Genomic DNA, 24,436 nt, shown 5'->3' with positions numbered 1-24,436 from the left:
TGTTAAAAACGCAGATCACTTCAGAGTGGAACCAGAGGAGTCCTAGGCCCCAGGGGTTAGGCTCTCCTCATTGTACCCTTTAGTTATATCTGGGAGGCTCCCCACACTCTGCATTTCATGTACTGAAAAGCAAATTTCCTGCTTGACTGCAATTTTCCTGCAATAATCTGCTTGACTTCTTCATTGGGCTGTTATGACAGTTCCCTTTCTCTTTACTATTCTCACAGTCTTGAAACAGGATCTCCCCTTAATTCTCCATTAAGAAGTTGTGGCCATAAGCTAACTTTGGAAAATTTTCTGTTAGCCTTACGTTCACTTACAAGGCTAAGCATTTCCAAACACAGCCTGCCACAGCCTTCAGACCTCAGTGACCAGTGCAGAAATCCGCACACTTCCCAGTCCCCACTTCCCTCTCTCACCCTGGCAATAACTCAAGTATCCTGAGGCCCAGAGAAAAAAGAATTTCTTTTCTTCACTCAATCCACTCAGAAACATTCTCACTGCCCCCCACTAAAAAGCAACGAACACTTCAGGTTCAGGGCTTAGGACGTCCACTCAGTACAATTCATGTTGACAAACAGAACACTTAGATCCACTCTGTGAAACATCTGCTTTCAGATTATTGGTTGTTTTACTTGTTCCCCAGGAAAAATGGGCAGATACTTGCTTTTTACTTTGAGTGACTTAGGAGCCTATTAGGTGGTTTCCTCAGGATGAAGAAAGTGTTTCTCAAAGGAAAATAAAAGTATTTTACTTTATGAGATAGGAATTTAGCAGTTTTTAAATGACAATCTTTTTTTTTTTTTCTAGTTTCTACCCTTCGTGACCTTAAAATCTTTGTGCTGAATTTTAGACATGACATTCTGATGTGTGTCATATACTTAAGAAGTTTGTTGCTTTAGGCCCCGTAAGAATGCATAAGGTAGAGAAAATGACAGATTTAACATATTTTTCTAACTATTCATTTCTACAGAATGGCAAGATGATGAAAGAATGACAGATTGCTAATAGTAAATTAAAAACCATATTTGGCTTATTTGTTATTCTAATTTTATTAGAATATTCTAAAACAGTATAATTAACATGACTGCATAACAAATCTGCATATCCAGATTTCAATGATGATAAATGAAAATAGATTTATTAGTGTTAAGGAACCCTCACCTGGAATGGACCTGTGGCATCCAAATGTCACAGGTGGGTATTGGCTTCCAACCCACCAAATGCTGAAGAGATTAGGGGAACTTGGTCACTATATACACTAATGGGGGGGATGCAAAATGGTATAGTCACTGTGGAAGGTAGTTTGGCAGTTTCTTAAAAAACTAAACATGTAGCTACCATATGACCCAGCAATTATACTCCTAAGCATTTATCCCAAGATCATAGAACAGCTTTACATAAATGGTGATAGCAGCTCTATTCATAATACCCCAGATCAGGAAAAACTCAGACGTTCTTTCATGGATGAATGGTTAAGTAAACTGTGGTACATCAATGCCATGGAATACTACGAAGCAATAAAAAAGGAGCATATTTTTGATACATGCTATAACTTCAAAGAATCGCTGGAGAATTATGCTGAGTGAACAAAAGCAAACCCCAAAGAGTGACATACTTACGATTCTTTTTTATAATATTTTGAAATAAAAAAAAAGATTATGAGTACATGAGGTGAAAGTGAAAGAGAAGTAGGCGTGCCTATAGAGGGTGACATCATGGGAAAATTTTGTATCTTGAGATGATGGAAATGTTCTAGATCTTGACCTTAATACCCTGTCATAATATTGTGCTTTTGTTTTGCAAGATATTACTGAGAAAAGCTAAGTAAAATGGACACGGGATCCTATTTCTTATAACTATTAATCTATTATTAACTCAAAGTAACAAGTTTTTTGAGAAATTGCTCCTTGTGGGGCCCCACTCACTCTGGACTAATCAAATCTAACTCTGAGAGTGGAGTCTGGTGACATCAATGGCCTCAGCTACGTCCTAAAAAGGTTTATTACAATTACAGATATGCCAACTTGATCTTATTTATTGGGTTCTGAAAGGCCCTCCCTCTCCTAAGGCCATTTCACTCACGGACAGTCCTAGAGTATTGTGCCCATTAACTATGTATCCCATCCTTCTTTGACCGCCCCCCCCCGCCCCGCCCACCTTGGATCCAACCTGTATAGTTTCTGCATGGTTGCCTCACTTGACCCTTATCTTACCTTTAGGGCTAAAGTTCTACCTTGACAATAACCTATGTTAATGACTGTTTAGTCTGTTTTGGCGATTTTAGATCATGTCTGTTTGGGGATTTTAGATCTTCATCCCTCTCATTTTCCCTTAAGACAATTTTTCTGGATTTTTAAATTCCAAGCATAAAGATGCATCTCAACTGATTTCCCTTCTCAGTAGTATGGCTATCAAGCAGGTTGCCCATCTGTTTTTTTTTTTTTTTTTTTTTTTGACTAATTGAGTCTCAACTCTGTCCCTTACCTTTCCCATTAACCTGTGTTGCTAGTGTTCCAGCACATTTGGGACCTCAACCCCCTGGCTAATTCCTGACCACCTTGTAAAATGTGGCTCTTCCATTGTTAGTCTCTATTTTGTCTTTTTGTTTGTTTGCTTGACAGCAGTTATTATAGTATGTGAGTATTTTGTCTTTCTACTTTTCTGTTTTTCACTCAATCTAAATTTAAATTTCATGAGAGCAGAGATTATTGTCCACTGTTGTGTTAATTGTGCCTAGCATGGTACCTGATACACAGTTAGTAGAAGCCACTCAATAAGTGATGTTTAAAGAATAAATGTGATTATTGAAACAACTTACAAGGTTCAGTTGCAAATAATATTTTCATATTGTTGAAAACTTTCCAATACCTAGGATCCAGGTAACTAGAATTTGAAGCAACCTTATGTACTAGAAATAACAAGTCAGGAAAGAGAACTACTTTCATTTATTGCCTGTGGACCTAGGCAAGTTAACTAAACTTTCTAAACCTTCCTTTTCCTTTTTGTAAACTTGTAAAAATGATTCCTATCACTAAATGTTCTCCTGAAGATTAAGTGAAATAATGTAACAACACAGGTGCTGTGGCTTTCACAGAATGATTGTTCAAATGCAATTAGAATCCCTTCACCAACTTCTCAGTCTAATGCATTTTTTGGACAGCTACTTTATTTTTGGAAGTAGGCAAGTAGAAGAAAAAATAAGTTCAGATGGTGAAATTATTTTTAAAAGATATTAAACATTTGTTGTGGAGTATGCATTTGGTTCAGTCTTTAACTCTGTATCTTCATCTACAATTATTTTTAGCAAGAACTGATGTATGTAATCATATTCTTTAGAGGTCACAGAGACCTTAATTATCTATTATGTTATGAAGATGAACTTAAAAAGGTGCAAAAGTTAAGTTTACCAATACATTTTAGAAATATTTTAAAAGCATTTAAAAGTATGGTAATGTAATCCAGGAATCTTTCTATTTAACCAAGTTATACTATTTCTTGTTTTCAAAGTGAGCATTTTGGGAGTATATTTTGGCTTCCATCTGCTTTCTCTGGAGACCTATCCTGTGGGAGCCCTGAATTGGCATGTAAGAAGCTCGGCTATCCTAAAGGTGCCATAGTGGAGTGACCACATGGAGAAACTACATAAAGATAAGGATATATCCAAGGAGTCCCAGCTGTTCAAGGCTTCCCAATTCAGGTGCCAGACAAGTGATGAAGATGCTTTCAAGATCTTCCTTCTGAAATAACTCACGAGGGTCCTGAGCCAAAGCTCTGCAGCCAAGCCTCACCCAAATTTCAGACCAATGGAAACAGTGAGTGATGATATGAACATCCTACAAAATATCAAGTGGACAAATATAGGAAAAATGCAAGAGTGATGAGGGGGTGAAGTCAAATGTCATTAAACAGAAAGTAGTTGACTTATGTTCCAAAAATAGCATCTTCTAATAAATATCTAATATATATATATATATATATATATATATATATATATATATATATATATAAACTAGCTGTTACATTTAGGTAATACTTAAATTGGCTTCCTACTATAATACAATTTCTGATTAAACATAAATTTGGGGGCCTATTTCAGTTTCTGCCACATTTGGAAACTTGCTATAATGTTATATTTTATAGAATAGAGCTTATGTCTGAGTATGAGAAAGCTATATTTTAGGTGCTCTCCCCAGGAGGGTTGAGTTACTAAATACTCTTAAGGTCTTAAGGAGCTTTGATGAGATTTTCTTAAGATATGGTGGTCTCATATTATAAATAATTGAATGCAATCTTAGGATATTGTTCTAAGATTTATCTTTTTATCTTAAAAACTTAAACACTAAAAATGATGATTTTCTCTCTTAGATACTGGATTCACACAAAAAAGGGGATAATAATGAATATAAGACCCTTATTGAAATCTGAACTGAGTGCACTGTTTGGGAGATAACTTCTTTTGAATTAATGTTTATTTAGTAATAACTACTTTAAAATACATTACGAAATAATTCTGATTTCAAAATCTTATTGTATACAATGTTGGTTGAGGAAGCCACTCAGAAATTTCTTCCTCTTTATGCTTTTATTAATGTAGTTGCCAAAGGATAAGCTTTATGTTTTAGGCCACTCAATCTATTTGAAATAAACCTATAGAAATTCATGAGTAAAATAGGTGCTTAAAATATAATTTCATTACTTTCAATTTTGTAGGGGCAAGGACATCTGCTCCACAATGACTGACCTCTTTTGTTAATTTAAGTCATGCCAGTTTCATACATCGGAGGGCAAAGCATTAGGAGTAGCTTCAGAGTATTTTTCTTCTCAGTTCAGATTTGCTTCATTAGCATGCTTTCCTCTTATGTACAGTGGTTGTTGTCTTGGTGCATAAATGGAAAATTTTTCAATGGAAATTAATTTTAAAGAATGAAGAATGCAATGGAATATTAGGTTCAATAATCTATATGAAATGAATTATTATAGCATTTATCTTAATGGCAAAGACCTTTGTGAGTTATCTTTCTCATTTGTAAAGATAGATACTATAACTCAATAATCCATCATTAGTTCTTTAAAATTTACCCTCTCTGCAGAAACACATTGCTCATACTTCACTGATATGAGACAATTTAAGAATGAGTTATTTTATATGCTTATTTGAGAGTTGGCTATAGTCTATAAACAGCACTGTTGGAGAAGGTCAAATTGTGATTGATGTCCCACCCAAAATATGATTCAGCTAGTCAGAGTGATTTAATTTAGAAAATTCTTTCTCTGCTTACTAAGCTGATCAGTATTCATTACTACGTAATCAGTAGGTAATAGGTTGGGATGAAAATAACCACTGCCTGTAGATATCCTTAAAAAAAAAAAAAGACCTCAATTCTCTGATATACAAAAGAAGATGTCATATTTCAGTGTCACTTCTCAGAAAGCTTCTTCTGATTGTTGACATTTTTTTTGGAAACCACCCGGACATCGCCAATGCCTCATTCCACATCACTGGTCTAATTATGGGACATATTGTTTTTGGTTACTTATTTAGTGATAAATGAAGATGACCTATTCTCTTTTTTGAGTCAAAGGGAAGTGCTAAGGAATGGATTCAATGATTTATTTAACAACCTAAGACCATGGAGTACTGACAGTCTTCAGCTTTCTTGAGGAAGGACATTAAGTCTGAATTTCCAAGATAAGGACATTATATGTGAGAATTCAAATGAATTTGCACAATGAAAGAAAAGTTATAGTGTCCTGGTGTTACACAATTGGCTCATTAATGCTGCCATCTTGAACCAGTTATCCCAGAATCATATTAGATCCAGAATAATAGACTTCAGGCATTGAAGTATTTATTGGAATCTCTGATGAATCCTACATGCATATGAAAACTTAAATACTTATAATCAAGACATAATTATCTCAAAATGGTTTCTGCATTAAGACTTCTTGTCATTTCTAATTTAAGAGCAGGAAACAAATGACTCAGTTGTAGGGTGCTTCAATACAAATTAACCTTAGAGTGCCTCAGAGAGAAACAGGAAGTAAACTATACCATTTTACTCTGTGTGTATTCTGCTTGAAACTTTAGCAATATTCTGTAATTTCTCAAAAGATCGACAACAAGATTTCAAGCTCTTTTGGTGCTCTCATAGGAGGTAAAGCAGTAGTGCTTTCTGCAGCCAGAGATTTATCTAGGTTGTTCTGATGAGAATATACACTATTGGTACCATACCAGAGGTTAGAAAAAGTCTTGGAATTAAGAATTCATATTTCCATTCTGATTGTGACATAATGTAGAATCATTGGATTCTAGGTTAACATATAGTACATTGGAATATGTTGGAAAATTTTGCACCAATCTATTTCTTGTAACCAGTAAAGCTCCCAGCTTTGATTTATACCCAAAGCAAAAGAAGGCTCTGCAAGCCAGTGTGGCAAATACATGCATCTACCACCTGGGCCTTATAAGATAATAGATCCAATGGTACTTGAAGTAGCTATGATAGGTAGGGATGCAGGTAATGATCCTCAGGAGAATGTAATGAAGGGCAACAGAGTTTTGGAACACCTGGATACTATCTAATTGTGAAATGAATATTATCTAATTATTGAGCTATAAATTCAGGCCTACACAGCTGTAATATGTCACCAATGACATTGAACTTCAGCAGAAGCTAAGGTATAAGTTAAGTTGCTTGAACATGTGAGTCGTACCCAGGTGATACTTTGTACTGTGGCATTGCCACTTTTTCTTCAAACCCTATGACATCATAGGCATGAATAATGCTATTCTAGTCCCACTCAGAGATGACCCTGAAGGACAGTGGGTAAAGAAAATTCTCCTAGAAGAAGTTCAGACATTCATCTGTGTTTCCCTTCACCTAGAAGAAAAGATGGCCTGAGGTATAGATACATACTATATCATTCCTAGTAGCTGAAGTTTTGGCCAAATAATCAGGGTCTTCAAAGGCATACAATTGAAGAACTATTGACTAGAAAATCTGGGGAAGAGGTATGTGAAGACTATCCACTTTAGAATGGCCACAGTGTGGATTTTTGTGTCTCATGATCATAGGGATCTACTGCATAGAAGACTGTGAATAACCAGATGGACGAGTAGAGCAACTTTATAGGTATCATTTAGCTCTTCTCTCCAGCCAACCCTGGGCTTGCTCAATAATTGTCTGTGAAAAATGGTTACAGGTCAGGGATGTAGGCTATACAAGGGCTCAACAGTGTAGACTTTCTCTTGCCAAGCCTAATCTTACTGCCACTACTGTTGAGTGATCGGCCTGCCAATAGCAGAGAACAATACTGAGCCTTCAATATGATACTACTCCCCAGTGGTCATAGATATTTACTTTAGATATGAATTTGTCTTTCCCACACACAAACTTTTACCATTACCATCATCTAATGTTTTGTTCACCACTTTGCTTTTCCACATAGTATTCCTACTGACTAAAGAACAGCAAAGGAATGACGACTAGGCTTATACCTATGGATTCATTATTGTCTCCATGTATTACATCATCCAAAAACAGTTGGCCTAATAAAATGGTGGAATAATCTACTAAAGACTAGAAAGGTAAAATGATCTGTGAAAGGCTTAATCACGGTGCTGGCTAGATCAAAGCCTTTTATGAAGCTGAGGTGATGTCCTACATGATGTTATATATGCCCTGAGCTACAACCAATGGCTGGTGATTTTTTTCTTTAAACTGGGTCCTAGAACCAAGTGGTGTAAGTAGGTTTAGCTCCTCCAAATGTTACCCTTAGTGATCACTTATAAAATTTTGTTTCCTATCTGATGCTTTGCTGGCTTAGGGGCCTTAATCATCAAAGGAACAATGCCTCTACCATGGGATTCAATAGCTTCCATTGAATTGGAAGTTGAAACTATTACTTGGCCACTTTGGGTTCCTATAGGGTAGCTGAGGAAGACATATTTCTGATAAGGAGATATTTGAACAGGTATCTCAAGAAAATTAGAAGGCTAGTCATAAAAAGAGCCTTATAGGGGATCCCTGGGTGGCGCAGCAGTTTAGCGCCTGCCTTTGGCCCAGGGCATGATCCTGGAGACCCAGGATCGAGTCCCACGTTGGGCTCCCGGTGCATGGAGCCTGCTTCTCCCTCTGCCTGTGTCTCTGCCTGTGTCTCTGCCTCTCTCTCTCTCTCACTGTGTGCCTATCATGAATAAATTAAAAAAAAAAATAAATAAATAAATAAAGAGCCTTATAAGCAGAAAACTTTGAACCAAGAAATGTATAAAGGTGTTAATAAAGAGATGTGATTGATCTTGTTTACCAAGGAGAAATAGGGTGTTCCTTCTTAATGGAGACAGGGAGGAATATGTTGGGAACCTTGAATTTTTTCTTTCTTTTTTTTTTTTTTTTGGAATGCCTTTTAATACTTCCATATCCAGTGATAAAATTTAGTGGAAGACTAACTATAGCTACCCCCAAAAGTAGGACCACACATGGCTCAGGCCCTTCAAGAATAAAAGTTTGGGTCACCACATATAGAATCATAAATGTCAAGAGTTAGGCAGAAGCTGAGACTTTATTGCCAGACAAGTTAGCCTGTTACAGTTTGGATGCTGGCAAGAGACAGACTGTCAGGTCATGCAAAAAGACTATTAGTCACCACAATAATAATAGGTGAGGGTCAGCATTTGTGCTAGTCCTCAAGCATCAATTCCCACATGAAGATGCAAAATGACCAGGTGATGTGTATACATACAGTGGGTGGAATCATAGAGAAGGACTCTGAGCCTCAGAAACCCAATCCTTTATAATGCGTAGTAAGCCTGGCCGACCTTTGCCCCACTGGGATGCATTGTCTTTATCATACTGGAGAATAAATAAACTTACTCCTCCCTATGCTTCTATCCTTGAAATGACATTCCTGCTTGCAAGATAGGCAGAAACTTGAGAGATCCATGGAGAACTGTCTTCCAATGACTGGTTTAGGTGCTGGATAAGGGCAAAAGAAAATGGAATTTAGTAAAGCAAAGTTGACTTATTATGACCTTGTGACCGGTTTCAGAAACAAGGGCTATCATAACTATATATATATTTTTTTTCTTGCTTTATTGTGTATATGCTTGAATATATTAATTGTTTTACTCTCCTCCCCTTTCTCTGCTATTTCATATAATTTGTATTGTTTGGGATTAACATTCTTATTCATTACTTACATTAAGTCATTTATCAAAGGAAGATTCCTAAGTTAGAAAATAAATGAACATTATCCAGACATCAATACAATAATTTATGGGACTTTCTTTCTTTTTTTGGGAGAAAGGTTGAGTGTGCCTTTGTTAGTATAAGAATAATTGTATTTATGTTAGTTGGAAGTGTGTCTTCACTATTATTATTGTTTGGAAGGTAACAATGATCCAAAGACTGGGAATGGACATTGGATATACAAGAGTAGACTTTACCTGATATTGTTACTGATTCTCAGTTCAATCTTGAAATTCTAAATGCTCCAGGACAAAGCCTAACGACTGCTTTCTTCCTTGCCAGCATAGTGCCAGCTAGATTCCGCCACAAGATTTGAAAGACAGAAGAAGAGTTCCAGTCCCAACCAGGGAATACTTTACCACAATAGATACCTATTTAGGCATCTCATGTGAGAAAATCAGTGACTCTTCATTCCTTTGATAAATATTTATTGTGTACTTATATGGTACAAGGTGTTCTAGATACTGGAGAGACAGCAGTGAAAAAAGAGAGAACAAGAATAAAAATACATATAATATGTCATGTGGTGGTAAGTACACTCAAGAAAAATAAAGTAGGTAAGGGGGATAGAAAGTAATAGAGGTGCTATTATAGGGGTAGCTGAGGAAGCCTTATTTCTGATTAGGAGGTATTTGAACAGAAATCCCAAGGAAGTTAGATGACTAGCCATGGAAAGAGCCTTATAAGCAGAAAACAAGCATAAAGGCCCTGAGATGGGAGCATGCTTAACCAGAATGGAGGTTTGGGAAGGGAGAGAGTGATGGGAGATGAGACCACTAAAATTGAAGGGGGCCAGATTATTCTGCACCTGGGGAAGCAATGGCCAGGACTTTGGATTTCATATCAAAAGAGATTGGAAGACACTAGAGGGTTTGGGGCATCGGGGTGACATGATCTTGATTTGAATTTAAAAATTCAAATTTTGTGGATGCTAGACTATTGGAGAAAGAGTAGATGCTGGGAGGCAGGTAAGGAGTCTACTACAAATGAAGAGATGATTGTGGTATGGACAGGGGTGGTAGTGGTGATGGTCGTGAAGAAGTGGTCAGATTCTGGATATATAATCTGTATTTATTCCAGCTTTGCAATTTTGCCTTCTCACTAAAATTTGTTTGTAACCCCCCCCCCCATATAAATACTCACAGTGCTTTATTTTGTGGGCATTCACGGACATGCCTGGGCACAGGGTAGCAAAAAATTTGAGTTGTCTTGTGTGCATGTTACCAGCTGAGTTCCAACAAAATGGCACTCTCTGCCTTTTAGTTTCATCTCTCATATTATAAAAAAGTGTCCTTTTCATGTTATATGTAATGGCACATCTTTTGCATTTTTGTGACTTTTGTTGGTTATTTTGCTTTAAAATTATCCCAAGCATGCTCAAGTGCTGCCTAGGGCTCCTAAGCACAAGAAGGCTGTGATGTGCCATACAGAAAAAATATGTGTGTTAGATAAGGTTTGTTCAGGCATGACTTCCAGTGCTGCTGGCCCTGAGGTCTATGTTAATGGATAAATGATTTATATTAAATAAGTGTTTAAACAGAAACATATATGAAACAAGGTTATAAATTGATTGGTTGATGAAAATGTGACCAAAATGCACACAGGGACATAACCCTGTATTTCTCTGAGGAGCAGTGATTTAGTATTAGCTAATTTGATGTTTGCAGTGAGTTTACAGAACGTAAGTACTGTCAATAATGAGAATCGGTTATATTTTGGAGATAAGTGACAGGATATGCTAATGATCTGAAAATGGATTATGAGAGAAAAGGAGGACTCTAAGATATTTGGCCCAGACAACTGACAGAAGGGAGTTGTCATTTGCTTATGAAGGAAGATTCTGAGAAGATCAGGTTTTGAGGGTGAGGGAAAATCAATTTTAATATTAGACATTGAGTTTGAAATGTCTACTAGACATTTTAGTGGAGTTATTGAGTAATCAGTACGATATATAGGTTTCCATTGCGGGTACAGATGCCACATTCCAACTATGTCAGCTACTTCAGCCGTGTGTTCTTTTCTCACTAATCCTCTGGGTTCTCTCCAGGAGGAATCAAAGCAACAGTCACTAACAAAGAGAAAGTGGGCTGAGGAAAACGACATCACCTATATCCTTTGCTCTGGCAGGCCTTAGTTAGAGATTTTGGAGTTTAAATCATTATATTGGATTCGTTTCTTAAAACTTCTGAGTGACTTTCTATTATTCATAACTGATAGAAAAGCTATGGGATCTGCCTAAATCTTCATCTTGGGGTGTGAAAAAATGGGCCCATAGAGTGATTTTTTTTAAAGGTTTTATTTATTTATTCATGAGAGGCACACAGAGAGAGGGAGAGACATAGGCAGAGGGAGAAGCAGCCTCCTTGTGCAGAGCCTGATGCAGGACTCAATTCCAGGACCCCGGGATCACGACCTGAGCCAAAGGCAGATGCTCAACCACTGAGCCACCTAGGGGCCCATAGAGTGAGTTTCCTAGGCATGGGGAAAAACAACATATCCTAGTAAATTCAGCTATGATATGACTTTCATTATCTTCCATATACTGACAGCTTACAGGTGTACATCTTCAAACAAGGTCTAATCTCTAGACTGTTGAACCTCCTATTTGATATTTCTATTGGATGTCTCAAAGTTCCTCAAATTCAACATTTTCGGGATCCCTGGGTGGCGCAGCGGTTTAGCACCTGCCTTTGGCCCAGGGCGCGATCCTGGAGACCCGGGATCAAATCCCACGTCGGGCTCCCGATGCATGGAGCCTGCTTCTCTCCTCTGCCTATGTCTCTGCCTCTCTCTCTCTCTCTGTGGGACTATCATAAATAAACAAAAAGAACTTAGTTTGTAAAAAAAAAAAAAAAAAAAAAAAAAAAAAATTCAACATTTTCAGTATTCAATTCATAGTCCTCTCAACACTCTTGACAAAGACTCTCTTCTTGATTAATTTCTAGCCAGGCTTCTCTGAGCTTGATTCTCCACTAGGCTTCAACCTTGGTCTATAAAAAAGCAAACAAAACACGAACATGATTTCTAACAGTTCAAAGCCTATGACCCTTTACCCACTTAAAGTGTCTTCCTATGAAAAGAATTTACTGTTTGTTCCAGCCAATACTTGAAGTTAGGTCCCTTTTTCCAGACTCTGTAGGAGGGTAGGGGCCTAACTTTGACTAGTACCAGCTAACAAATCCAGATGGATTTCATGTGGACCAAAGCCTGTTTTATGAAAACAAAAGAAACAAAGCAAAACAAACAAAACAAAACCCTAGGTTTCTCCCATGTTTCTCCTTTACTCACACACTCACAACACTTCTGGCATTTCTGCTCACCAAATGTTGTGGGTTTTTCTACACCAAGCAATTCTCTGTGACACTAGTTGGGTGTCCTACAATTTAATTCAATTCTGACACTATCTACCTACCTGAAGATAGTGTTGAATTCCACAAGTTAAGAGCTCAGTCCCACAAGACTGCTCCTCATTTCAGATTCCAGTTGCAAGTAGTAGGTACCCAGGTTACTCACAGCTTCTGTCTGACTTGACTATGAATTGGAGGCTCCTATGGCCTAGTTCCCTTCAGATTCAATTATTTGGTAGAGCCACTCATAGAACTCAGGGAAACAGTATGCTTATTAGTTCATTAAGGGGTACAGTAAAAGATATAAATGAACAGCCAGATGAAGGGATACATAGGGTGAGGACTGGGATGTTGTAAACACAGGAGCTTCTGTTCCATAGAGTTGGGGTCTGTCACCCTCCTCATTCATGGATGTGATCATCAACCTGGAAATCCTCCAAATTCCATATTACGGGATTTTATGGAGGCTTCCTCATGTAGACCTGATTACTTATTAACTCTACTTCTCTTCCCTTTTCCCTCTCCAGAGAATACAGTGGGTGGAGGTATAGGGTTAAAAATTTCAAACTTCTAATTATGGCTTGGTCTTGCTGCTGACCAGCCTTCATTCAGGAACCCACCCAGTGTCACCTCATTAGAACAAAAGATGCTCCTATACTCATTGCTTAGGAACTTACAAGGGTTTCAGGAGCCCTTTGTCAGAAATTGGGAGTACAGATTGATAGCTATGTTTCTCCTTATTTCATCTCCTCCATTCCACTTTTTCTACTTATTCACTTCATTGACTGTACGGTGCCATCCCTTACCTGGCTCCCTATTCCCTCCTTCTCCCTTTAAAACTCTTAGTCACCTCCGTAGACATTGAGGTTGAGCTGAGTTCATACTGGACTCTTTTCCCTATTATAACAATTATTAGTGATTCAAATCTGTTCTTACCACTTTAGTGTCCAGCAAAAATAGTCTGATCCACTTTTGATGTTCCCTATTTCAGTGAATGGCACCATCATCCAACCACTTGTGTAAATCAGACCTTGGACATCATCCTTGATATCTCCTTCTTACTTTAACTGATATCACCTCCTCACTATCCATGACTAATCCATCATTGTGTCCTGGAGTTTCAGCTTCCAGATATCTCTTAAATCTGTGCAGTTCTTTTCAACCCTGCTGCTGACATTTCTGGGCAGCTGTGTAGAACACAAGAGATGAGCGTGAGTTTTATTGTTAGACTGCTCACTGCCTCGGCCTAAATTCTACTCGTATTACATATTAATCTGTGTGACCTTAGCATGTCAACTCTAGAGCTCGCTTTCCATATCTGTAAAAATCATTACAGTCTCTAATACATAGGATTGATGTTAGGATTAAATGAGATATGTCTGGCACATAAATTCTGTTCAAGTGAACTATTTTTAGTTGAAAATACCATCATCTCCTGCCTGGATTATTGCAATATCCTAATTGGTCTCTCTTTATCCATTTTTGTGTACCTCTGCAAGCCTGCAACCCTAATCCTGGGAGAGTTATCATTTCAAAGTCCAAATATAATTGTATCACTTTTACTTAAAAACTTTCAGTGGTTTTAACTGCTCTAAGGATAAAGACCTAAATCCCTAACATAACTCACTAGGCTTTTCCTTCATTTAGTGCTTACCTGTCTTTTTAGATTCAGCTTTCTGCACTGCTGCTATGCCCCTCTTCTTTAGTTCTTCAAATGGTGCATGCCATTCTGCTTTTACCATTTCCCCTGACTCTGTGATTTAGGCTCTCTGCATATACTGCTTGCCTATCTGCAGTGTCTTCTGTCATCTGTGCCTAATGAATTCTTCTAATTTTTCATGTCTCAGCTTGGGCATCACTTCCTTGGGTAAATCTTTTCTTATTTCTCTAGCTAAGTGAATCCTTTGATAGACTCCTAAAAATTGCTCCTTTCTTTCAGAGTATCTCTATCTGTTTGTATTAATAGATTCCTTGTACTCATTGGGAACAGAGATTTTTGTCTGGATTAAATCAGTTTTTTCAGTGCTTAGCAGAGAGTATAGCTTGGCACACAGTAAACAGTTTTGTTGAATGAATGAATATTCATGTAGTACTTATGCCCCATAAATATTAGTCATTATTGTTATAGACACTTACTGAGAAGAGATAGGGGATGGGTAGCTATTCTCATTCACCAGGAGGCAGACCAGATTCATGAAACAGGAACCCAAGCAAGGAAGTGGAAGACTCATCATAACCCAGAAGGCCGGAGTTCAGTGGCCAGAGTAAAGGATAGCAGGAAAGCCCAAAAGATGGCCTAGACAAAGAGATCGTCCTGTTAAGATCCTCTTGATCTCTTAAGAAAGCTTGTCTTCAACATTTTCAAAGGCACAGTGGATAAATGGAGGAGCTTATGGGAGTGGCTTTGTCTAAGATGACAAACAATAACGGGGGTGGCTTTATTCCTCAATACTTAGCCCCAAGGAAAAAGCCAAGTTCTTAAGTGATTGTTACAGCTGAGTAAAAATGATTAAAAAAAAAAAAAAGGCAGCTATATTTCCTCAGATCACTTCCTTTGCTTCTCTTATGTCTTCTTTTCAGAAGTTGTAGTTTGAAGGAGGCAGGGTGACAAGAGTAAATATGTAAGCTATTTAGTTTCTTCCAATCTATTTTCTGTTCACTATTTTGGTAGCAACAATTGCAAACCTACATAATATTTTCCCTAAAAAGCAAGTATAATATTATTAAAGTAGCTGATTCAATCTGTTTGCATTTATTATTCCCTGTGTTATTATTATTATATTGTTGTAATTCATTATTATGAACGAAGGAAAGATGCACTAAAATAAAAATACCTTACATTAATATAGATGATATTCAGTTTACTGCTACATTTATTGCTTCTTCCTTGAAAAAGCGCATGTTAGGCATAATCAATGGACTTTTATATTTAAGAAATATGAATTTGTGTCTAGTTCTTCCAATTATTTCAGAAAGGTACATTGGTCAGCTTTTTCACTTCGGTGCAAACCTTTCAGTTTTTTGTTTGTTAATGGAATTATTCTTTTTTCTGTTTAAGCTCTTTTTTTTTTTTTTAAACACACGATCCCCTGGCGTAGTGATTTATAATGATGATCTGGCTTTCTACACTACTAGTGTAGCAGATCAGACGTTTTCTAAAGTCTAAAATGATGGTTAAACATTAGCAATGAAATTAAGATTAAATGAGACTCACTTTAACATCCTCAGGTTTCCACTTAAATAACTTTACATTTAAAGAAAATGAGGTGTTTAAATGGGTAGAGGACATGAATAGACATTTTTCCAAAGAAGACATCCAGATGGCCAACAGACACATGACAAGGTGCTAACCATCACTCATCATCAGGGAAATGTAAATCAAAATCACAACTGGATATTACCTCAGACCTGCCAGATTAGCTATTATCAAAAAGACAAAAAACAATAAGTATCAGCAAGGATATAGAGAAAAGGGAACCCCTCATGCACTGCTGCTGGGAATATAAATTGGTGCAGCCACTGTGGAAAACAGTATAGAGGTTCCTCAAAAAATGAAAAATAGCAAATCAATCTTTTTCACATGCAAGTAATGCAATTGCTGTGTGGTCTGAGGTAGGGCTTTGATAGGTTGATGAACGTTAATTTTTAAGGGAGGATATTTAAATAGGAAACATTTAGGTTAATTAAAAATAACTATATATTTGAAAGCTCTGAGAAATATTTTTATTTATTAATTTTCTTATTTCAAAAATTTTTTGTGCACCATCCAACCTCCCCTCCCAAGTAATCCTGCCAAATACGAGTTTATTGCTCATAGAAAGGCATTATCAAATTGTGTACCTATCAAATATGGTTGTTCATTTTACTCTGTATCACTCTAGCTGGTCATTAATACACTTGTATGTTTTCACGTGTCATAGCAGAGTATTGTGTTATAAAATAATGAACAGATAAATTTAATAAATGGTATCCTTACCATAAAATCATCACTCTGTGTCTGTGGAAAGAATTACAGGCCTAAGTTTAGTATAAGTGCTGGAGTTCAGTCCTTCTTAGGTTTCCTCTGCCCAATTGTGAATACTCTTTGGGAATATTCTCTAGTTTTCAGGAGCTTTTCTGTTAAACCTTAAGCATAAGTGAACTGATAATCAAGGAACAGACTTAAATATACAACAACTAAATTAACTTATGCAAAGCACATCTAATAGTGCATATATTAAGCCAACAATAAATATTAAGCCAACAATACGTATCAGTTCTTATCCTTTCAAATGCATTTTATTTTTAATGGATTCTCTTGCAAATATTAAAGAGGCTTCCTAATCTTAAGAAATTACATTAAAATGAATGAACATTAGCATCTATATTTTTGAAAACCTCTTGTGCCTCCCCTGAGGTATGTCACGTTGATTGCCACTTTTTTTTTTTTTTATCAACTCACAATTCTAACTGTGCCAGGGTTTCTAAGGCAGAGAGGTTTTCTCAGTTTATAGTCTTTAATGATTTTGCATGGATACTTCAGGTGGTCTTTAATCAGGAGACAATTTTCTACCTCTTATCATGATGTACAGGCACGGAACAGATGCAGGGTATAGTCAGGTAAAACCGATACCTGATACATAAACCTGTACACATGAAAGAATTTGTATCAAGAAATCGGTTAATTTTTATATGACCCATGTAGAAAAGTTTGGTTACGGTTTGTACAGGGGCCTAAGAAAGCTAGACTCAGAGTAGAAAATGTAACAAAATTAATTTTTCCTCATTTGTTTCAAAAAATAACAAATGCGAAAGCAATTTTACAATATTTCTAAAACTCCTCTTTCATTGAGTCAACAGATGGCGTGTTATAAAACAAAGAGATTATTTTTTAAAGTTTTCATGGAATTAAAAATATAGTGATACACAGTTTGCTTTGTAACTCACTAAATTTTATTTTGGAATTAACTTTATCATTTTTTTGAGAGAGAATCTCAAGCCCACTCCCCACGAAAGGCGGAGCCTGATGTAGGGCTTCTCACGACTGGGAGATCATGACCTGAGCTGAAGCCAAGAGTCAGATGCTCAAACAACCGAGCCACCCAGGTGCTCCTAATTGATCATTTCTAAGACCAGACTTGATATGAATTTCTAACACAGCTTTTCCTTGGTCTTGGGCAGCCTCCCTCTGCCATTTTTCAAATCAACAGTCTCTTTTGCAAATGGATGTGTTCTATACATGGATATATTTGTGGGTAGCTCTGTGTATGAATGTCTCTAAAGATATAAATTGCAAATCTGTTTTTTTCAGTTCCATCTTGTCAGGATCGTGTAAGATGAAAGATGAAGATTGGAAGTGATTTCAATTTGGTCAGCAACTTCCATTAAGTTTATAGTAAGGAGAACAATTTAGCATTAGATGAATGAGCTTTTATTGACCAGATTCCACCATAAGGCAGCAACCTGCAATCTCAAACAGCTGAAATCTACATGTGATAGTCTCAGGTTTTAGTCCGTTGTATTAGGGTATCATTACAAACTTTTAAATATTCATTAGATGCTATGATCTTCTGGCAGGAAGATATTAAAAATACAAGATCCTAACAACTGAACTCTCTCCCAAACGGCATAATCAATATCTATGACAAAAAAAGAATTTACTGTTTAGCTGAGACTGGTATCTCATTTGCCTATCTATATTTGTCACAGTTGTCAAAAGCTATTTAAAAGCAAAATTTTGAATTTATATAAAGCACAGCACCTGACCTAAATCTTAGGAAAAGAGGGCTAGAGATTAACATTTAATATGGTTGATGGCACGTGCCAAATGTCTGCAGCACTTGTAAGAAGCAACTCTTTCACTGAGAAAATTAATTTTATGACCTAAACTTAGCAAAATAATACCCAAGTAGCATTAAACTTTTTAGTGCTTTGCCACTGCTCTTAAGACAACTAAACCTTTTGCCAAATTTTGCTTCTTAATAGTTCACGCTGGATAGGAAGCAGCCAACTTTTCTGTAAACTGTGGTAACTTTCTTAGAATAATTTAGAAAAGCAGGCATTATAAAATGTTAAAGGTCGCCAAGATTTTAAAATCTAATATCACCTTTCTTAAAAATAACCTCTGACTCATAGCATTACTCATCTACCCTTTCTCTGAGATTTTATTAAAAACTCCGACCAGTGAGTCAGAAAGAGGGGCTTTAATGGATGTTAAATTTCCAGGGTGAAGCATCTTCTGAAAACTCATCATTTAACACACTTGCCATTGTTTTTCACAATAATCCTTTTTGATTATTCTTCCATCCTTCCTGTAACCTTGGATTTTGAGGACATTTCACTAAATCACCAAGAGCTACCTACTTTCTCTTTTTAAAACACTTTCTTTCATAATTCAGCCAAAATGTCCATACAACTCTTGGGTTTCTTACCCTATTTTATAAGAAATGAAGCTTCAGTTTCATATATTTTCTTTTTGTCCTTCTACTAGTAGATTTACATGAAAGCTTTTCCTCTTTAAATACTATTTTTACCTTCTTTGAAAGGATGCTTTTTCTGTTTAAATTTTAAAAGTTTATATCATTACTTTTTAATTTTTCTATTTAATCACATAATAATTATGATTTGAAAAACTTATCAGTTTATCTGACTTAAATTATCTTCATGTCAATTTGTAATTCTCTCATTACTTCTTGCATCTTAAAAAGTGACCAAACTTGAATTCTTAGGTTTTCTTTTTTGTTTTTTTAAAGATTTTATTTATTTATTCATGAGAGACACACACAGAGAGAGAGAGGGGGGCAAAGACACAAGAAGGCTCCATGAGGGGGCCTGACGCAGGACTCAATTACAGGTCGCCAGGATCAGGCCCCGGGCCAAAGGTGGCACTAAACTGCTGAGCCACTGGGGCTGCCCAAATTCTTAGGTTTTCAAATTGAAAAGCATGATGTTGTGTGATAGCATTCTCAGTCAGAATTGAATATCCAAAATCCTTTTATCTTCTTCCTATTAGAAACTAAAAGAAAGCAAACAATAATTCTATCTTCTTTTTCTTCCTCCTCCTCTTCCTAACATGTATGGAGAATTTGCTGTGTGTCCAGGTCTTTAGAGGCATCATCTAATATTCTTATCCAATGAAATAGCTGCTGTTACTCATATTTTGTATGTGAGGTATTTTAGGGTTCGTACCAGAAGGAATCTATCCGAGATCATAGAGCTTGAAGTAGTGTGGGGTGTACTGGTTGCATGTTCCATCACCACTTTTTTTTTTTTTTTTTAATCTGTGAGAAACCATGTGTGTTTTATTTTCAAAGTCCATATTGTGAGTTGAAAATAATTCACAATAGAAGGTAATCTGGGAAAAAAAAACAACAACCCTATTTTCATAGTTTCTTTAGTTTTTTGCCAAGTTGCAAGATACTCCAAGATACCTCAATGTCACAGACACAAAAAACTGGAAAGAGTTGGAGTCAGCCTTAGAACATGGTACCTGCACACTCTCTAAGGAATCATTTTGACTTTCACTAGATCCTGTTTTCTTCATTATTTATCACTTTCTTTTCTTTCTCCAGATTCTCATTTTTTTTTAGGATGCTATGGAACTGTTGGCAAAAGATTACAAATTTGCTGAGGATGCACAAAAGCAGAAGTATCGGCCAAAGTCAGTACTCACCTGAGAGGGGCTCCATCTGGAGGACCATCTTCCATAAAGTCCAAGCAGGCAGAGTTATTTATAGTTCTAGGGCATTCACATGGCCCATGTTCAGTCCCTACATCTCTCTCTCTCTCTCTCTCTGACATTTCTGGAATTTGTATAACTATCTTGAAATAAATGTCTAAATAGAGATATATGAAATGAGAAGGAACTTACCTATCACTGCTAGCTATAGGAAAGGAAGGATGCAGGAATGTAGGGAAATAGGGGATGCTCTGTGTTCCTCCTGCATCTTGGCATTTTTAAAAATCTTATAAAGAAGGAAGTTGCTAGACTTCTAAGCATTTCTAAAGGTAGTATTCTTTATAAGTTTTGATGCCCTGGTAATTTGAACATTGGTGCAGAGAAAACTATATCTGTGTTTTAAAAGCTGGTCATATTTGACTTAAATGTGTTTTTAAGCGTTTGGTTCTGATAGGCATCTATTGTTTTTTAGTTTTTCAACCTCTGCAGAAAGTAATCAATGTAAGATCACAATTACCTGATACGTGTAAAATGATTGTTGTAGGAACTACAGAATATAGACCCTAAGTTGTTGTTATTATTTTTTATTAGTTAGGAGCAAGAGAAACCTGGAGTAGTTCATCATAATGACTGTCAGACAAATTTTCTTTTCTGAAAAAAAGTCAAATTATGGTAGCATGCCAGAAAATGTACAGATAGTGCTTAGAGCATGTTAGTTTATAGGTATTTGGAAAGGAACCTAAGAACCTACAGTTTAGCCAAAGGTCCGGGAGGATAATTCAACATTATGTCTGGGCTTAGTTTACCTAGTAGTCAGTTTTCTTTAGCTATAGGTAGAGCAGATGCAGGTAGTTGCGGTAGGACTAGCTTGGTTGTAGAGGTTGTGGCCCCTGTAATTCAAGAGTTTAGGTCAGAAACATGGTGTTGCTAATTATTGATTGGGTGGCCCAAGACAGTTTATACAAATTCCTTGTTCCTTTTTTCTTTTATTCGTAAAGTGGGGATAAGTATACTAGCATATACCCCAGAGGGGTTTTGTGAGGATTCAAATAATATCACAAATCACTTAATATAATGTTTGATACTCAATGAGAACTCAATGAATGTTGGCTGTCTTTACCGCAATAAGGTGGCTTGGATTTGAGTCCCAATACTGACTTGTATTGGTTAGCTGTGTGACTTTGAGGAAGTTACGTAATCTCTGAGTGTTCATTCAAAAGCAAAATCTGTAATATTGTGTACTTCTGAGAGTTGTTAGGATGATTAAATTAAATGATGTCTGGGAAGTACCTTGGCAAGCGTAAAACACATAGGAGTGAGCCGCCAGCGTGACTACTGAAGAGGCAAATAGTAAATAGCCTCTTACTATCTACTGTTGTGTAGATATTACTTTACTGTTTTCTTTGCTCTCTAGTGGTAGCAAATGTGTATCAATTAAGTCATTCAAAGACGAATAGTGTGAGCTTGAATGTTATTAAGGTTTGTATATAAAATTAGAGTTGGAATTAGCTAATAAGGGAAAAATAAATGTTTGTGAGAAAGTTATCAAATTTAATACTCCTAAATATTTAATAATCTTATCCCAACGCATTCTACATAAATATAATTATTATTTAATATGAAGCCCATTTGTGTTAGTAGTCTCTTTTTAATGACTGTGCAATTTAGGAATTTATAAGAATTTAGGAATTTATGAGAATTTAACCATAGTTTATAAAAAAATCTTAGGGGCATGTGGTGGCTTAGAGGTTGAACATCTGTCTTCAGCTCAGGGTGTGATCCTGGGGTCCTGGGATGGAGTCTAGCATCATTCTTTCTGCAGGGAGCCTGCTTCTCCCTCTGCCTTTGTCTCTGTCTCTCTCTGTCTCTCATGAATAAATAAATGAAATCTTTGAAAAAATCTTAGAAATCTTACTTATGAAATATAATTTAAAAATTTCTCCTTTAATCCCCACTACTATACATTTATTTTAGGCTCCTACCAACTCCCTTTTTATTTTTATTTTTTAAGATTTATTTATTTATTTTAGAGAGAAAGAGACAGAGACTGTGTGCAAGCAAGGACAGGGGCAGAAGGAGAGGGAGAGAGAGAATCCCAAGCAGACTCCCCATTGAGATCCCACAACACAGAGATCATGACCAGAGCCGAAATCAAGAGTTGGGACACTTACGCAATGGAACCATCCAGGCTCCCCAAGACCCTATCAACTCTTAATCTGGCTTATAGCAATAAATCTTTAAATTAGCCTTTTAATTTTATTTCATTTTTTGGTCCAATAGTCTCTCACTCTCCAGTTCTATCCACCCCCATACCGCTGTGAGGGTATTCTCAGGCTGAATTCGATCCTGTCAGTTTAACTATCGAAAACTCTTCCATGATTTCTCATTTGCCCTCAGGAAAAAGTCTCGAGTCTTTAGCAAGGCCCTCTGTATTCTGACCCTTGTCTATTTACTGAGTCAGCCTCCTCAAAGGGCAGTTTCTCTGTCCTTCTCACCATACTTACCCAATCCTCTATGCTTTTCCAGATGGGCCTCACTTTCACATCATTCTGCCTTTGCTCATTGAGTTTCCTTTGCCTGTAAAATAGGTAATTTAAATTATAGTTCAGGTTCCAGCTCATGCGTTTATACTTTATGAAATCATTGATCACTGCCACCTCTCCGAGCACCTAGCATACTTCCTGAATTGTTCTCTATCTTGAGACTGGAAATAACTTGGGGAGAAGGATCACGTCTTTTTCATCTTTGCACCTCTGGTATACCACACAATACTTGGCACAGAGTTGAGAAGTAAATCACTGTATGTTTTAGTTACTATATACTTCTTTTTAAAATTTTTTAAATTTTAATTTCAGTTCGTTAACATACGGTGTCGTATTAGTTTCAGGTGTGCTATAGGATTCTTACAGTTCAAGCCAAATGAAGCTTGGTGCTGTCTCTGAATTTATTTCCCTGTTTCATGTTTGGTAAATAGCCTCTTGAAAAGTGAAGCCAAGCCACTAGCTAAATATTAAAGCGACCTCAAATTTCAGTTTGTATCTACTGGATTAAACCACTGCTAAATAGCATCTCTTTTGTTTCTAGTTACTAGAAAAAGTGAATGTAGCTTTTAAATTACATAATCTATAACTCGATGTCATGAGTTCAAACCCATAAACTACTTGTTTAATTAGTGTGAATTATGTAGGGCCTGGTTAAAGATTTGTGCTCATTTTCCCAATAGGATATCCTCAGAGAGAGAGGTGCTTTAGAACAACCAATTTAAAGAAGATGCACTTCTATTGTATCTGGTTCAAAAGCTTGCATTTAATCAAGTCATTTTGTTTTTTTTAGTAAAACACCCTGCACCTGGTTGTTAATTAGTGATCTAGATTCATTGGTTCAGAGGGAGACCAAGCTCACATAAACCAGAAAGCCACACATACCTTGCATTTTCCAACAGAGAGATATTTAAAAGTACAGTTATGTGAAGTGGTGGAAGGGAAAGACTCCATGCTTTAATAATGTTAACCTGAGACAGTTTAGATTCTTATCTGAAATATCTGGACATATGAACAACCACCACAGTTTTCACAATTATGTGAAAGTGCAGGTCTCGGATTTGGATTCCAGGCAGTAGCATCCAGAATAAACCAGAGCACTGCCAAGACCCCAAGTACATTAGTCTACATTTTTGCAAACTGTATCCCTGCACCAGGAATTCTCCCAAAGGGAACAGAATATACTTGCTACACTTCAATAAGGTCGGTAGACAGGTTCTCTCCTATCCCAATCAGGCACTTGAGATACCTCTATTCCTTCACCCTCATCCTTCACCCTGCCATTTGTTAGAGATTATGATGTGCAGGAAGTTTGCTTACACGTGGTTGGGTATGAGCAATGTGGAGTTTATAAAACTCTTAGCTGATTCTGCTAAAAAGCTGCTTCATCTCATGGACTATGCATTAATTGGAGATATAAGCACTTTCTTCAAATCTCAGTTTCTATTTCTGGGCTATTTGACCTTGGACATTATAATTAGATTTGCAACTTTTGCAAGTATTACAGACATTCTTCCCACTGTGTGTAGCATGATGACAAAAAGACTATGTGACAGGACCAGAAATGTAGAAGGAAGCATACTTTACAAATAAGATAATAAATTTCATTTTGGATGCCTTGAAAAAAAACAAAACAAAACA

General features: G+C 36.7%; 3 long non-coding RNA genes across 3 annotated transcripts in view; 2 read left to right on the top strand and 1 right to left on the bottom strand.

Moving 5' to 3' along the window:
• Positions 1 to 24,436, top strand: part of LOC112650750 (uncharacterized) — a 103,555-nt gene that overhangs the window by 11,777 nt on the left and 67,342 nt on the right. Inside the window, exon 2 of the long non-coding RNA XR_007407198.1 lies at positions 3,511 to 3,815. This is a non-coding gene — a long non-coding RNA (uncharacterized LOC112650750). The remainder of the gene's footprint in view (positions 1 to 3,510; positions 3,816 to 24,436) is intronic.
• LOC112650752 (uncharacterized) lies at positions 3,703 to 6,245 on the bottom strand. The gene is made up of 3 exons (XR_003130414.3): positions 6,056 to 6,245; positions 4,745 to 4,879; positions 3,703 to 3,836 (listed from the first exon to the last, which is right to left on the bottom strand). It is a non-coding gene; the product is annotated as an uncharacterized LOC112650752 (long non-coding RNA).
• The window catches only part of LOC112650751 (uncharacterized), a 31,724-nt gene continuing 13,696 nt past the window's right edge, over positions 6,409 to 24,436 (top strand). Inside the window, exon 1 of the long non-coding RNA XR_003130413.2 lies at positions 6,409 to 6,906. This is a non-coding gene — a long non-coding RNA (uncharacterized LOC112650751). The remainder of the gene's footprint in view (positions 6,907 to 24,436) is intronic.

The sequence above is a fragment of the Canis lupus genome, chromosome 29 (genome assembly GCF_003254725.2).
Source record: "Canis lupus dingo isolate Sandy chromosome 29, ASM325472v2, whole genome shotgun sequence".
NCBI lineage: Eukaryota > Metazoa > Chordata > Mammalia > Carnivora > Canidae > Canis > Canis lupus.
Note: the sequence above shows the minus strand (reverse complement) of the source record. Positions and strands in the feature narration are given on the sequence as shown.